Source organism: Plecotus auritus, assembly GCF_963455305.1.
Source record: "Plecotus auritus genome assembly, chromosome: 8".
Taxonomy (NCBI): domain Eukaryota; kingdom Metazoa; phylum Chordata; class Mammalia; order Chiroptera; family Vespertilionidae; genus Plecotus; species Plecotus auritus.
The window spans coordinates 17474933-17489690 of NC_137782.1; the positions used below are offsets into that span (position 1 = coordinate 17474933).

Sequence of the window (14758 nt, forward strand, 5' to 3'; positions counted from 1 at the left end):
CAGGCATGGGGGTTTTATGGAGGGTTTGGTGAAAGAAAGAGAAGTTGACCTGAGTGTACAGAGAAGATAGATCTTTGAGGACCCTTTCTATCCCATCTTAGTAGTTCTTTCTCACCCCTCCAGGTTCCCATAATAAATACTTTCACAATGGCCTGTCCTTCTTGATCCCTGTCTCTTTCCTTCAGCACGCTCCTCCTGGGCAGCTGTGCTGGCAGGAATTTGCCTTCCAGGCTGTTGTTAGAATAGTGTGTTTCTTCTCCCATGTTTCTTGTGTGGCCAGCCTTCCTAGAATTTGAATGACGCATTTCCATTAATGGTTCCATAAGGTCAGGCAGTAGAGGTCAGCTTGGGTGTGTGCTGTGAAAGAATAGGAAATGGTGGTAAAATTTGGAGAGTGAATGCTTGCCTTTCTCATATTTGACACACATATAGAGCTGCCTTTCTTTGTCTAACCTGCAGACATTATTTTATTCAAGAAGAAGTTAGAGAATCATGCAGAAAGAAGAGTAGAAATGAGTGTACTCATTCTGTTGACATAAAAGATAAAAATAAAAGTAAAAATAACAGTCCCTACTGCCCTTGCAGACCTGAAAACAAGGGGGGGAATGTGGTGGGATAATTCTCTAAAGCTTTTCCTTGTCCTTGTTTTCCTCTGTGCCTTTATAGGAGTTGGATCAATCTGTATTTTACATTATTTCCTGTTAAAAACATTTTCATTTCTTCACTGCCTTTTTTCTTTGTTCCAGTTTTTAATCTTGAATTCTTCTGAAACTAAAAAAAAAATAGTTGATCTACTTGGATTTTTCAGTATATGTGGTATTTTAATCTTTCTTTTAGCATTTTTTTTTTAATTTCAAAGAGAGCCAGTAATCTGCAACATAAAAAATTTGCCAGGATTGAAGTGGAATTATATATGGAGCGATCCAGTGGCCGTGGACAAACCACATTAGTCTCATATGACTAAAGAGTTCTCTAGGGTTTGAGATTTGGGAACTGTCTGTCATCTAAGACCCAATTACGTAAAGAGAAGATACTAGCTGGAAGACACCAGAAACAGAACAGAGGCTGGCACAGACTTTTCCCAAATTACTCTTTACTTTTCTCAGAATTTCCATAGTGCTCCTTTCTTACTTGTCTTACAGTTTCTCATCATGGCAGTATTCATGGATTTCTGTACTCCTCTGCCCCACACCACCCCACACCACACTCCCATCCTGACCTGGAAGGTAGCTTCCTCCAAGATGGAGAAATTGACACTGAGATCTGTTACCCTCACTTAGCACATTGTCTATCACACACTAGGCAGGAACATTCTTTACCTGAGTGAATGAATCACAGTAATTCTAGTACCAACAATGGTTAGGAAATCAGTTCAAGGTGAGGAGAAATCCTGGAGCAGCAAGGTAATATTCATTACCTCCTCTCTCTGAACATTTCCTTGTCAACTACTTGTAGCTACAGTATCAGCAGTTTATTTTCGTTCAGAAAACACTTACTATGACAAGCTCTCTGGGAAGTTATGGGAAAACAAAAGAAAGCAAACTATGGTTCTTTCCAGAAGGCAGGTATATTCTATACAGTGGGAAAAAAGGAAATTCCCCAAAATAATGAAATATGAAACATGTAATAGGAGGGACTAGTGACCTACCCTGATTGATACAGAGGGAGCATGGTTTATCAATGGGAGAATGATCAGAGAAGAGGGACCCCCAGAATCAGATTTTTAAAAATAAATATGAGTGTTTTAGGTCAAGCATGGAAATATTTGTTCAATGCAAACTGATAGCAATAGTGTGTATGCCTGTGTATAAGTGTGTATGTGTCTGTATCTGAGTGTGGGTCCATGTGCATGACTGTTGTGCTCCTGTATGAGATGTGTTTAAATGACGTTTATGAGTGTATGTGAGTGTGTGTGAATGTATATGTGCATGCATGTTTGTCTATATCATGTGGGAGGAGCTAGTTGCTGTGGTGGGGTGATCACACTAGGGAGTTGGCTGCCTGTGGGGTTGGTAAAAGTTAGTCTCTCATGTTAGCTCCCACTTGTGGAATGATCCAGTGAAGCTTCCAGAAGATGTGACATTGAACTGGAAATCAGGAACCAAGGGTATTAATTCTGATTCTCTTACATGAAATCAGTGACCTTGGAAAAGAACCTTAACCTCTCTGGGCCTTCCATTTCAATTTGTTTGATGAAGTTATACAGCTAGACAATAGCAAACTGATAGCTGACACCCACGACTAATATTGAGTTTCCCTCCATGGTCAGGATAGAGTGATTTACATCCATGAAGACCTAAGTGGCTTGACCCTACTGGCAGGAGCACTTGACCTACTCTAAAGCCTTGGCCACGGTAAGGCTCACATTCCACAGTTCTGGCTGTCATACTAAATCCCAGGTAAAGATGGCAAAGGTAGTTTGACTAGAAAAGTATCTGCAATTCCCAATCCTTGCTGGAGGAATTTTAAAAAGAAAAATCAAAGAATGAAATGAACCTAAAACAGTTTTTATGAAAATAGAATTGATTAAAAATTCTCCCAAGAGACTGGATCATACTCTCTCTCTTATTAATAATATGTGTTATCTTTGATGTGGATAGAGGGAAAAAATAGCTAAAACAAAGAATAAAAATCTTCATGGTTTTGAAGCCAAATCCTCACATAAATGCTTAAGGGAATTGTAGGTGTTTAGTTGGGAAAAGAGAAGTCTTAAGGGAACATAAGAGTCATCTTCAAATTCTTTAATGGATTTCAAAACAAAGAAAGGATGTCAGTGTTATTTCAGAATCCAGGACACAGAGCCATACAGGTACTTGTTTGAACAGTCTCTCCTGCTTGACTCCGTTGGCCCCATTGTTTGCTATGACCCCAGGGTTGTCACAGCACCCACACAGAGTAGGGCATCACCAAAGTGTACAGAGAGACAGATTTTACTTCATATACAGGAGAACAAAGGCTTCAGAGGCAAACAAACCTGAGTTTGAATGTAATTTTCTGATGAATGGCTGTGGCCTTCAGAATATTACCTTTTAAGTTTCTTTACCCTTAAAGTAGAATAATACTTATTATCCAAGAATTTGAAGATTAAATACAATGATGTATAAGCTTTGCTGTATTTGACTCAAAAAGGTAGCCATGAAAAGAGAGCTGTTATAGTCATCATTTTTTTTAAATATATTTTTTTTATTGATATTTCACAGAGAGGAAGGGAGAGGGATAGAGAGCTAGAAACATCGATGAGAGAGAAACATCGATCAGCTGCCTCCTGCACACCTCCCAATGAGGATGTGCCCGCAACCAAGGTACATGCCCTTGACCGGAATTGGACCCAGGACCTTTCAGTCCGCAGGCCGATGCTCTATCCACTGAGCCAAACCGGTTTCGGCTATAGTCATCATTTTATGTGAGCTTCCTCCAAATCCTATAAAAGGCTAAGTATCCATCCGTCCCGCCGGTCGCTATGATGCGCACTGACCACCAAGGGGCAGACGCTCAAAGCAGGAGCTGCCATGAAGTGCACTGGCCATTTAAAAATAAACAGCACCGCAGACCTGGCGCCAGCAAACCAACACTCAGCTTTCCCTAAGTAGGACACAGGCCCAGCCACCAGCCCGGAGTGACTCCCCACCAAATCGCAGCCAATGCAGCCAGTGCTGCTTGATTCAAAGGGCATCTTAAAACTCCTTGGCCTCCCAGTTCAGAACCACCTGTCCACTCACACTGCCCATGCAGCCACACACACAAACACATGTGTGCACACAACCTCCCCCCCCCCCCCCACACACACACAGAGTCCTCCAGGCAGGTCTCATTAAGCAAGCAAATATTGCCAAAAGGGAAAATTATAAGTCATTTGCTCTCATTTGCCCTGGGTGGTACTGAATACTTTTCTTCCAAAGCAGGGTTTATGAAGCTCCCCAAGGAAAAACCTTTCAAGTAGCAATAATAATAATAATAATAATAATAATAATAATTTACAAATGATTGCATTTTCTTTGCAATTTTATTTGCAGATTTCTAAATTTGACCAAGTACTTTTCAAGCCCCTCAGTGTTTTCAGAGTGTTTTCATGACAACAAGCTCTTTGCTTTGTCCCTTTTTTCCTTCTCTATGCTCTGTTTTTCCTCCTGCACCTGTATGCTCTCTCACTCGCTCTCAGCCTGAAAATTCAGGTTAGCCTTGGTTTAGGGTACATGTCGTGGTTGATCACCAATAACCACACTCCCCGATCCGAGGTGCTGGAACACTTCCTTAAAGCAGAGAGTGCACGGACTCACAATTATATTTCAAGCTGCATTTAACATTGAAGTGTGAGACAACAAATTGATCTTAGATTTCTGCAGTCAAGCATGACCTCACCTCTGACTCTGGCAGGAGCTGCCTGGGTACCAGAGCAGGAGTTGTGCAGATGTAAAACAAAAGGAGAACACCTTGCCTCATCCTTCCTGAAACAAAGAGAAGAGAAAAACAACCCTCTCCACAACTGTTTCTGCATTAGCCATACCTGCTTCTGGGAAGCAGGCTGGAAAACAGGACCTGAAACATCCCTGACAGCCTTCTATACAAACTACCCCTTCTAGTGTATTTCTCTTCTTAGAAAAGAGATATCTGTAGGCTTCTTTGCTTTACAATATGGCTCTTTTTCTTCTAGTATAGAACAATTGATGTGTTCCAATGTTTGCCACAAAAAAAAAAATCTAGCAAGATGCCTATTCAATGTCTAAGAATTATCTGTAATTGGCTATTTATTAAATCTTCCTGTAATAATAGCTCTTGAACAAAGGAGAAAAAAAGTACCTGGCTCAGAGAAGATCAAACATTTCACACTTTTTCATTAATTCTCAGATGCTTTCTTTGAGGTAAGCAAGTAGTATTCCTGCTTCATTAGAGACAGGAAGAAATCCAAATCCAAAGAGAAACTGATAGGTCATGGAGTGCAGTGTGTCACTTTGGAATCGCGAATTAAACCTATTGCTAATTAATGAAAGTGTAGTTGTTAAAAAGAGGAAGAAGAAGCAAGAAGGGAGGGAGGGAGGGAGGGAGGGAGGAAGGAAGGAAGGAAGGAAGGAAGGAAGGAAGGAAGGAAGGAAGGAAGGAAGAAAGGAAGGAAGGAAGGAAGAAGGAAAGGAAGGAAAAAAGAAAAGAGATCAAGCAACATTTCAAGCTATCAATGAAACCTTAACCATAATTTAAGATATTTGAAAATCAGGGAAAATGACCAAATGGCAGCACATTAAAACATTGAAGTTACATTTCAAATACCTTTGCTGTAAAATAAACATGGCTCGGTTGGCAAAATGTCCTATTGTGAGGTGCTCTTTGGGCACGGAAATACTATCTCATATCCAGAATTGGCCATGGAAACATCCACCTTTATACTTCCAATATAACACTAAGAAATTAAGTTAGAAAGTGAGTCAAATCAAATGACAATATGTATGATCCAGGTTTATCCTCAGTCAGAGAAAGCAAAAATCAGACCTTTCCCCAAAGTTTCAGAATGGATGCGAGTCTCAGCCCTCACCGCCTAGGTTCCCCACACTGCCTGCTATTCCAGGATCAGCTGCTGTGTGGCGTTGGTCCCCTGCAAATGAACAGGCTCCCGCTTCCCCCAGCTCTTCCTCGGCTGCCTTGCTGCTGGAAAATGGTTCTCTTTGCTGTCAGTGTAACAAACGGCTCTAATTGCTGGCTTGACTGTTACGGTGGAAATTGCCGCTGTCCGCACTTGAAGGCTTTCACTCTGCTTTGGTAATGACATGGAGAGCCAGACTGCTCCTTTCCTGAAGGAATAAAGAAGATCATCTTGGAAAAAAATAGGAATAAATAATAAATACTTTTAAAAGCAGCAGAAAACAAACATCCTCTCTGAATGGTTATAGTCGAATCTAATTGTAATGCATTTTCCCTCACGAAGGATTGAAAGTCTTTGGATGTGTTTTTGCCTGTTCCTGATGGTGATGATGGTGGTGGTAGTGTTTGTTTTTGCCTGTGAAGTAATACATGGCCGGCAATGATTTGGAATTGTAAACTTTCCCATTTATTTTCATGGCAATCTGTAAGATGTGTCCCTGGAGGTAGGCAAACAATTGCAGTTTTAGAGCTGAATTGGCTTGCCTCTCCCTCCTTTCTTACATGAGAAAGCATGCAATCTCATTTTGCATAGGATTACAAAATTCCCAATTTCTAATAAAATGCCAGAGGAATATGCAATAGTCTGAGGTGGTCCTGATGCTATTGAAAAACACTCAATGAGAGAAGAGGTAAAAATGAGAGCAGTTATTGTCAGATTTTTACCACCATGACAGAATTCAGGTTACAAAAGGCAATCCCTAATTTGGGAATTTAACCAGATCGCCAGCACCAAGGACAGCAGCTGCTGTTACATTAGCTTGGATAAAATTATAGGGCCTATCAATTCTTATGCTTCAGGGCATAAGCTGATCACCAGCTGAGGTCAAGAGCAAATTTCCCCTATGGCAGACTTGCATGGTTATATCCATTATAAGAGATTTAACAACTACCTATAAAACATCTGATGTGATTCATTACTAAACAAATGCAAACATATAGCATGATCATACTGATACACAAGCATATGCACACCAGGGACTGGATAGGCATGGCCATCCACACCAGTCTGCATGGAGATCAGAAGGGACCAAAAGAAACCCACCTTCATCAATCTTTTCCCACAGATCCCTTTTGTCTTAACTCTGTCAAATCCATTGGTGCACATTTTCCCAGTGCCTTCTCTCATCAGATGTTCTGCATTTGCTTCTGTAAACTCAGTCTTCAGAAATACATGGTAGTAGTAAGGGCTCATGTTAGTTTTTTATTGCTCTATAACAAATCACTACAAATGTAGCCACTTAAAATAACGTGCATTTACTATTTCACAGTCTCTGTGAGTTTTGATATGGGCTAGCTGCATCCTCTGCTCAAGGTCTCACCCAGTGGACCTCAGAGTGTCAGTCGGGGCTGTAGTTCTTATCTGAAGCATGAGGTCCTCTTCCACGCTCACTAGTTATTGGAAAAATTCATTTCCTTTTGCAGTATGATTGCTAGCTGGCAGAGGATTACTCTTGGCTCCTAGAAGTGACCCTCAATTATTTGCCACATGACTTCCAGAAGCAATTCCCATCATGAATGTTTGCTTTCATCCCAGCCAGGAGGAGTTTGTCTCTTTAACTTCTCCTCTCTCTCTAATGGGCCAGCACAGAGTCTTATAAAATAACCTAATGGAGGGAACAGGTATTTCATCCTATTCCCAGGTTTTTCCTACCTCAGTAGGAAGGAATTATATACAAAGTATTTACAGAAGAGTGGGAATTTGGGGACCATCTTAGAATTCTGCCCAAGACAGGGATCTAGTGAAAATAGTAAAGATCAATATTAATAGTGTAGGGCTACTTAATTTGGCTGATCCTATCATTAATCTATTCTGTTATGTCTATTAGCAATTGTTCACTAAGGGGACTGATCCTTGGAAAATTTCAATTATCACAATATAAATAAAATTTTAAAATGAAAATTAGAGGTAATCTTGTTCAACCATTTTATGTGGCAGGTAAGGAAATTGAGATGCAACAAAATTAGTGTAACTAAATTGACTCTGTCATTTAAGGCCAGGAGAGAATATAGTTCTCCAAACTGCTGAACAAGTTGCACACTTGCCCTTAATTCACCAGCAGAGTCTTTGTCCACGTCAGGGCATTTTCTCTCATTCCTATGTATTTCCAAGTGCCCTGCGATATTTCTGCATTTTGACCCAACAGACTGCTTCATATGAATAACAATAAAGTCATTCACACTGATATGCCAGAGACTGATTACATTTTCCCAGCATTATCATGGTTGTACCATTTTCACAAAAATAAATACATTAAGCTAAAAAGGAAAATGTATACTCATAAGGTAGAATTTCATGTTATGGAGAGCAAGAAGGAGAAAGGTGTGTAGAGGAGAGAGAAAAAGACTGAGAGAAGTAATGTTTTGTCCTGTTGTCTCTAACAGCAAAGCATGACTCTAGGTTCATTTGTCTGATAAGAGAATGACCAAAACTGGAAAAGTAGAGAACTTTTCCTTGCTCCTTTAATCATACAGTGGGGTGTTCCATTTCCTAAAGCCCTTATATAGTCAGCTATTCCTTTAACTTCTCATTGTTTAATGGATCCCTATTAATTTAGGGGGGTTCATTAAAGCTCTATTGCTATTAATAACTGGCAAGGCAGAGGCCCTTAAAACAGGAAGTGCTTGGGCCAGAGAATATTGGAGCCTGCAAATAAAAGACTGAAATCTATTGTACTTTTAGGAGAGATAATAAAATCAGGGCAGCCCTGCCAGTTTCAACATCAAGATTTTTTTCACAATGCTCTTTGGGTGTCTGTAATGAATGAGTTTTATTCTTCTTATTATTAAAGCACCTGCCAGTGATTGAGAATGGAAGCAGACAATGGTAGAGGCTACCTTTGTGAAAAGCAACATTGAAGATGGACTTATTCAAAATGTAGTTTTTATTCACCAGGTAGATGTTGGGTCATATGCCTTTATTTCAACTAAGACCACAATTTACATTTTAATTATTGTGGCTGGATTGGGTATGAAGGAGAAGAAAGATGGTGCCTAAAATATTTGTTAAGAAATGTACTTCTCTGACTTGGGCAATACTGTGATAATGCCTGCAAAGTTGCTTAAATACATATTTTCTCTGCTAACATATATCATTGCCTTAAGATAAGAGGGCATCAGACTTTGTTATATGCTCAGCATGAACTTGTCATCTTCAAATTAGACAGAGAAAGGCTGTCATCTTGATTTGAACTATGAGGAAATATTCTCATATTTCCTAAAAACTGTCAATATTTTAAGCAAAATGTTATCTTAACCTGAGGATGAACATTTTTCTCATCCAGTATTCAACCTGTCCTACACTTTCAGGCAACCATCTCATTGGCAATGTTATAAAAAATATTTCTTCAGAAAAAAAAACAACAACAACATTCTTCTAGTCTTATTGTCTGGTCAGCCAAATCTCACCTGATTTTTCCATATAGAGTTCAAATTTTGCATTTTATATACAAATTTTCTAACTATGAAGTCCTTCCACTTTCTCACAGAGCCTATTTCGTGGGGTATTTAACATGTAAATGTATTTTATCTTTGTTTTCTTTATGTAAGCTTTATTTACAAATTAGAGGGCCAGTGCACAAAATTTGTGCATAGGAGGTGGGCCCTCAGCCAGACCTACATCCTCTCCAATCCGGGAGTCCTCAGGGAATGTCCAACTGCCGGTTTAGTCATCCCTCTGGCAGTTGGTCATCCCTCTTGCAAACCAGGACCTCTAGCTCTTAACCGCTCACCTGCCTGCCTGCCCTAACCACTCTGCATGCCAGCCTTATCCCCATAACTGACCTTCCCTGCCAGCCTGATCCCCCTAACTGCCCTCCCTGCCAGCCTGGTCACCCCTATTAACTTTCTTTTTTAATCTTATCCCCTTCACACACAATTGTATTTGACTTCCTTATTGGCTTCTCCCTCTCACACAATTTTTCTCTCTCTTTATGTAACACTTTTCTCTACTGACTCATCGTTTATAAAATTTTCTTTCCTCCTTATTTCCTACTTCTGTTCCATCATCCTTCTTCCCATCTTTATCCTACCCTCCCTCCCTCACCACATTCATTCTTTCCTTTATCTTTACCCCTGCTCTCCATCCCCTTTTCCTTCCTTCCCACCTTAATTTTTTCTTCACTTCCTCCCTCAGACCTGCTTTGCTTCCTCCCCCATTTCTTTCTTCTTCCCATTCTCCTTTTAAGCTCTACCAGCTCCCCTTTAAAACTTTTCTTCCCTCCCTCTTTCTCTCTCATCCTACCTTTCCCACACATTCTTCTCTACTTACTTCCACTGTTTTAATATCTGTCTATCTACCTGTCTAATTATTCACTATCATTTATCTTTTCTTTCTTTTCTGACTCCTACTTTTAAAATCTGTCCCCATTACACAACTATATTTGATTTTCATTATAGCTCCTACAGTTCACTCATACATCCTCTTTCCTTCTTTAACTCTGCTCTCTACTGACTCCTTTATAAAGTTCTTCCCTCCCTCCTTCTCTTCTTTTTTTTTTTCCACCGAGCAATTCTATTGGTTTTAGATGAACTGCATATGAGGTAATAAAGCCATCTGGAGGGGGAAGGGTGGGGGGCCCGGGGGCATGGCCAGGTCATCTGTCCAGAAGTTGTGTCCCCATTTTTGGCATCTCTGATAGGTAGGGGAAGGCTGGCATCTCCACAGATCCCAGAGAATATAAAGGGATAAAGGGTGGGGGAGAGAGAATGGGTGAAACAAGAGAGAGAGAGAAGAAAAGAGAGAGAGAGAGAGAGAGAGAGAGAGAGAAGCAGAATAGTTGTATGTGTCTGAGAGAGAGAGAATGTATATGTGTTATAGAGAAACAATAGTCGTGTATGTATCTATGAGAGAGAAAACCAGAATAGCTGTGTATGTGTCTATAAGAGAGAGAGAGGATCTGAAAGATAGGGTTCTGAGTGTGTTTTGTGTAAGAAATGAAGAGAGAAAAAGATTGAAAAGAAGGGAAAAAAGGGAAGACAGACCCCAACTTCCGCTTAGGGGACCCCTTCTCATTGCCATGTAGTCAGCAACCCCATCACTGAGTCAGCTGGGGTAGGGTGACCCCATTTGCCCTTCTCCATATGGTGCTTCTCCTGTGTCTGGGGCTTGTCCTCTGGATGCCTTTGTCCTCTCATCAGGAGTCACCTCATGAGCCCCCATCCTGTGGCCCTGAGGGGTTATCTCCGTAGCCCCTTGGGCCCATCGAGTGTCAAGAATGATTCCACCTGGGAAGCAGGGTAGGGATGTCTGTTGAGCGGGGGCATGCCTAGAAACATGTCTCCGATCCTGAAAGATTGAAAGAGTCACCAGAGCCTGTGGAGGAAGGGGGTGTTGGGGAACTGGTGCGGCTGTGGATCCCCGGGTAACAGACATGGCAGTCTTAACGGCATAGATGTTTGCCTCCTCTTGAAACTTTCGGATGTTTTTCTTATAGTGAATCCTCTCGTTGCCAAACCAGTTGGAGACCTGAGAGACGGTGATGCCACACTTCTTGGTGAGCTCCTCCTTAGCCTCCTATGGGATACGGGTTACTCAGGTGGGGATAGAAACACTCATTTAGGACCTCGGTGGCCTGAGTTCCAGCATTTCCGTGTGGCATCCAGGAACCGGGAGTGCAGGATCATGACGGCCTCGCAGGTGCTCTGCTTGAGCTGCATCTGGATGGTGCTGAACTTGCGGTGGATGATGCTCACCATCCGCTCCAGCTCCTTGGGTGCCACGGCCTCGTGTGGCTCTGCTCCTTCAGCAGGTTCATGACATGGGTTGTGAACTTGTTACATGCCTGCTCATACTTCTCCAGCTCCGAGTGGTAGACATGGCGAATCTGGGCAAGTTTGCTGCGATAGTCCAAGTGTTCGATGGAGTTGTCAGGGGACACACAGCCCTCAGAAGCTGCTGCAGCTGCAGCTGCTGCCCTGAGACCCCCCCACCCCCTTTCTCAGGCCCAGCCACGCCTTCTGCCAGAAGCATGTTGTCCAAGCGCATAAGCTGGGGATCCACTGGCTCCTCCTCCTGGGAGCTTCAGATGCTGAGGCCGGTCTTCTCCTTGATCTCACCCAGGGCGCTAAAGAGAGCTGGCTTCATTCGGTGGCAGTTTAGGGCGGGTTTCTTGGCCTGGGCCTCGTCCAGGCTCTGGTCCGTGATAGTCATTATCTGTTGCAGCATGTCCCCATGCCTTGCTTCCCTCAGCCTCCTGGGACCCCCCCTGCTACCCCCACCAAGAGGCTCGCCAGGGCCCCCAGTCCCCCCCACCCCCGCACCAGCCCCAGGCCCGCCCCCCCGCAACGCCCGCCTAGAGGGGGCAGCCCCAGCAGCTGCGCATTTATAGTGGGGGGGCCCTGAGTGCCCCTCCCTGTTTTGCCCTTCCCCCGCCTGGTTACTTCTCCCAAAACTCGCCAGGGCCACTGCTCTCTCCGCCCTGACCCCCGCCCATCTCTCCATCTCCTGGCTCTCCCGGGGGTTCACCCTGGCTCTGAAGGGAGACCTAGGGTACCGGCTGGGCCCTCTACAGGAGGTCCGGGTCCCCAGTGGTGGAGAAAATGGAGCTGGAGAGAGAGGAGGCCCAGGTGGGGGTGTGTGTGAACGAGAGGGAGGAGCCCTCCTTCCCTCAAAGCTTTCATGAGGAGGGGGGTGTTAACTCCCAGCCCAGGGCTCAGGCCTGGCCAAGTGTTTGCTGCGCCCCCTTCCCTAGCCTCCCCGCTGCCTTCCTGTTCCCATTCCCTGCCCGGGATGCCCGGCCCAGCGAGGGTGGCTGAGGCCAGCATGGCCCCGGGAACTGCTGCTGCAAAGCAGGAGCACCTCCACCCATAAGGCCTCGGACCTTCCACCCCTCAGTCTGGGAACCAACAACAGCCGCACCCGGTGTCTGGGTGGGGCTCCCCGCTCCACACCGCCTGTGTCCTGCCCCTCGCTGGCTTGTTCCCTTTCTGTGTTTCTGTTTCTCCTCTAGGCCTCTCTGCATGCAGGCCTGCCTTCCTCTCCCTCTCCTTTCTTATCCCCTCCTATTGTCTCCTATCCTACCCCGGGCCTTGCAGCTGCCTGAGCAGGGGCCCGGGATGCAGCCTGCTGATCCCGTCGTGACATTACGGCATAATGGATAATTAGCATATTCCTCTCTTATTATATAGGATAAATTTCCAAATTTACTGAAAATAGGAATTTTGCCTCATAAGTTTTTACTACCTCCTACAATGTCTAGGGTAGTGCTGAAGAGAATAAAGACTTGGAGAACTAGAAAATAAAATTGTTGAAATAGAAACAGGTTATATTAAGTGGCCATTGACCTTTTCATAATTGGGATAGTAATTTTTGTTGTCTTTCTTTTTTTTTTTGATATTTCTATTGGACATGTTCATGGTTGTTTGCTTAGTTTTTGCTTTGCTTCACAAAAATGCCCGAATTTGTTAGCATGGGAAACATGAAGGAAATTTGCTAATAGTTCATTAATTACCATACCATTTTGATAGAACATATCATGCAATATTAAAAACCAAAACCAAAACATATAGAGAGGTAAGTAGAATATACACTTACCATATTAACTTGGCTCTGAAATTAAACTCTTAACCATTCCCTAAGACTCAGGGCTTACAGATTTATTCCTAAGAGTTGCCTGCATATGCATGTGGTCAACATAATCATAGTTTAAAACCAACTAAGGAATTTACCATATAGAGGAATTCTACCGTCAATTCTATTTCTGACATGAAAAGTCAGCTCCTAATATTTTGTTATACTAATGTTTGTTATTTTGGGGGGATGGGGTTGGTTATATGCCAGGTTAATTAAGGCAAGGCACACCTGTGAAAACCAGCCAACTATATGTGATTTCATTTGCACTGCTTTCCAGCATGCCAGAAACCAATAGCTTGGCCAGATCTCTAGTCACATACACCTTAAGTTTTAATGGTTACCATGGCAATGAAAAAAAGGCATTACAAAATGCACAAGCTGTTAACATGTTGCAGCAGCCAAAAGAAAGAGCTAAGAATAAACTTCTTCAAATTCCTGATCGCACCACATTTAAGGAAAACTGCTGTGAAACCAACGTCATGCCCCAGTCAAATAGCTCATTAATCTGAAGCTGAGGCTGCATACCCCTCCGTGGGAGCTGTCCATCAGCTGGGGATGGGCCATCTCCCTGTGAGAACATCCATGAGTGTGTCAGAGTGAGTGGGATGTGCAGGGAGCTGGCAGGGACAGAGAGAGAACAAAAGTAAACAAGGTGCAAATTGAGGCCCAGCTCCTCCATCAACACAAAAGAAAACCTTCATGTTTTCTAATGGGATGACAGAGAAGAGAATTTAGATGAATCTAATTTAGATAAATCTAAATTTTATTGGGTGAGTAAATCATTATAACCATAGACAGATTAAATGAATGTTCCATTTGCTTTGGGTTTTTTGTTTTGTTTTAGTTTGGTTTGGTTTCAGCTAGAACCCAGATATTTTGACTGAAAGGAAACAAAATATATGCATCCATATAGTCTCCTGCAAGGAAGAAAGTATAGCTTACTGAGTAGAGAGTATCTCTTAAATGATGTAGCTTCCAGACTGTAGAAAGAAGAAGGAGGGTCTTTGGTTTGGGAGTATGAAACCACTCATAAAGAAAAGGGGTAAGGTGCCGGTTTTTACATGTAAAAGGGCATTGGTTCTAGAACTAACAGACAATTAGACAGAGAGGTAGAGCTCTTATTTATTGATTTGTAGACATAGGTCCAAGCAAAGAGAATGAGTGCATTAATGAGAGAGATGAATCATTAAATATGATGCAAAAACGCAAGTCTGATTCATATTAAGTGCGGGCTTTTTCCAAGTTTGTGATTTTCAAGGAAGGAGGTCACTCAAGGACGTGTCAGACTGCCATTCTGAATTAACCACAGAATGTGGTGGGCACCACTCTTCCTTATATCCATTTATCTTGTGGTAGAATTTTTCTTGTTTCTGTGTGCTTCTCTACTCTCACTCTGGAGTGTCCCCATGTTGTGTTGTTTGCTGTGCCTCCTTAATTCCCTACTTTTTGCAAGTCTAGTTCCTTTTCTCATCCCAGCCTCCCTGAGTGGGCCAATTCTTCAGCAAAGTCTGTCTTCACACTGTGATCCAAATACCATCTCTCGCTTTCCTTCCAATC

General features: G+C 42.7%; 1 pseudogene across 1 annotated transcript; it reads right to left on the bottom strand.

Moving 5' to 3' along the window:
- Positions 1 to 10775: 10775 nt before the first annotated feature.
- LOC308255890 (pre-B-cell leukemia transcription factor 2-like) lies at positions 10776 to 11937 on the bottom strand (annotated as a pseudogene). Its single transcript has one exon. The product of its transcript is annotated as a pre-B-cell leukemia transcription factor 2-like (transcript).
- Positions 11938 to 14758: the final 2821 nt, after the last annotated feature.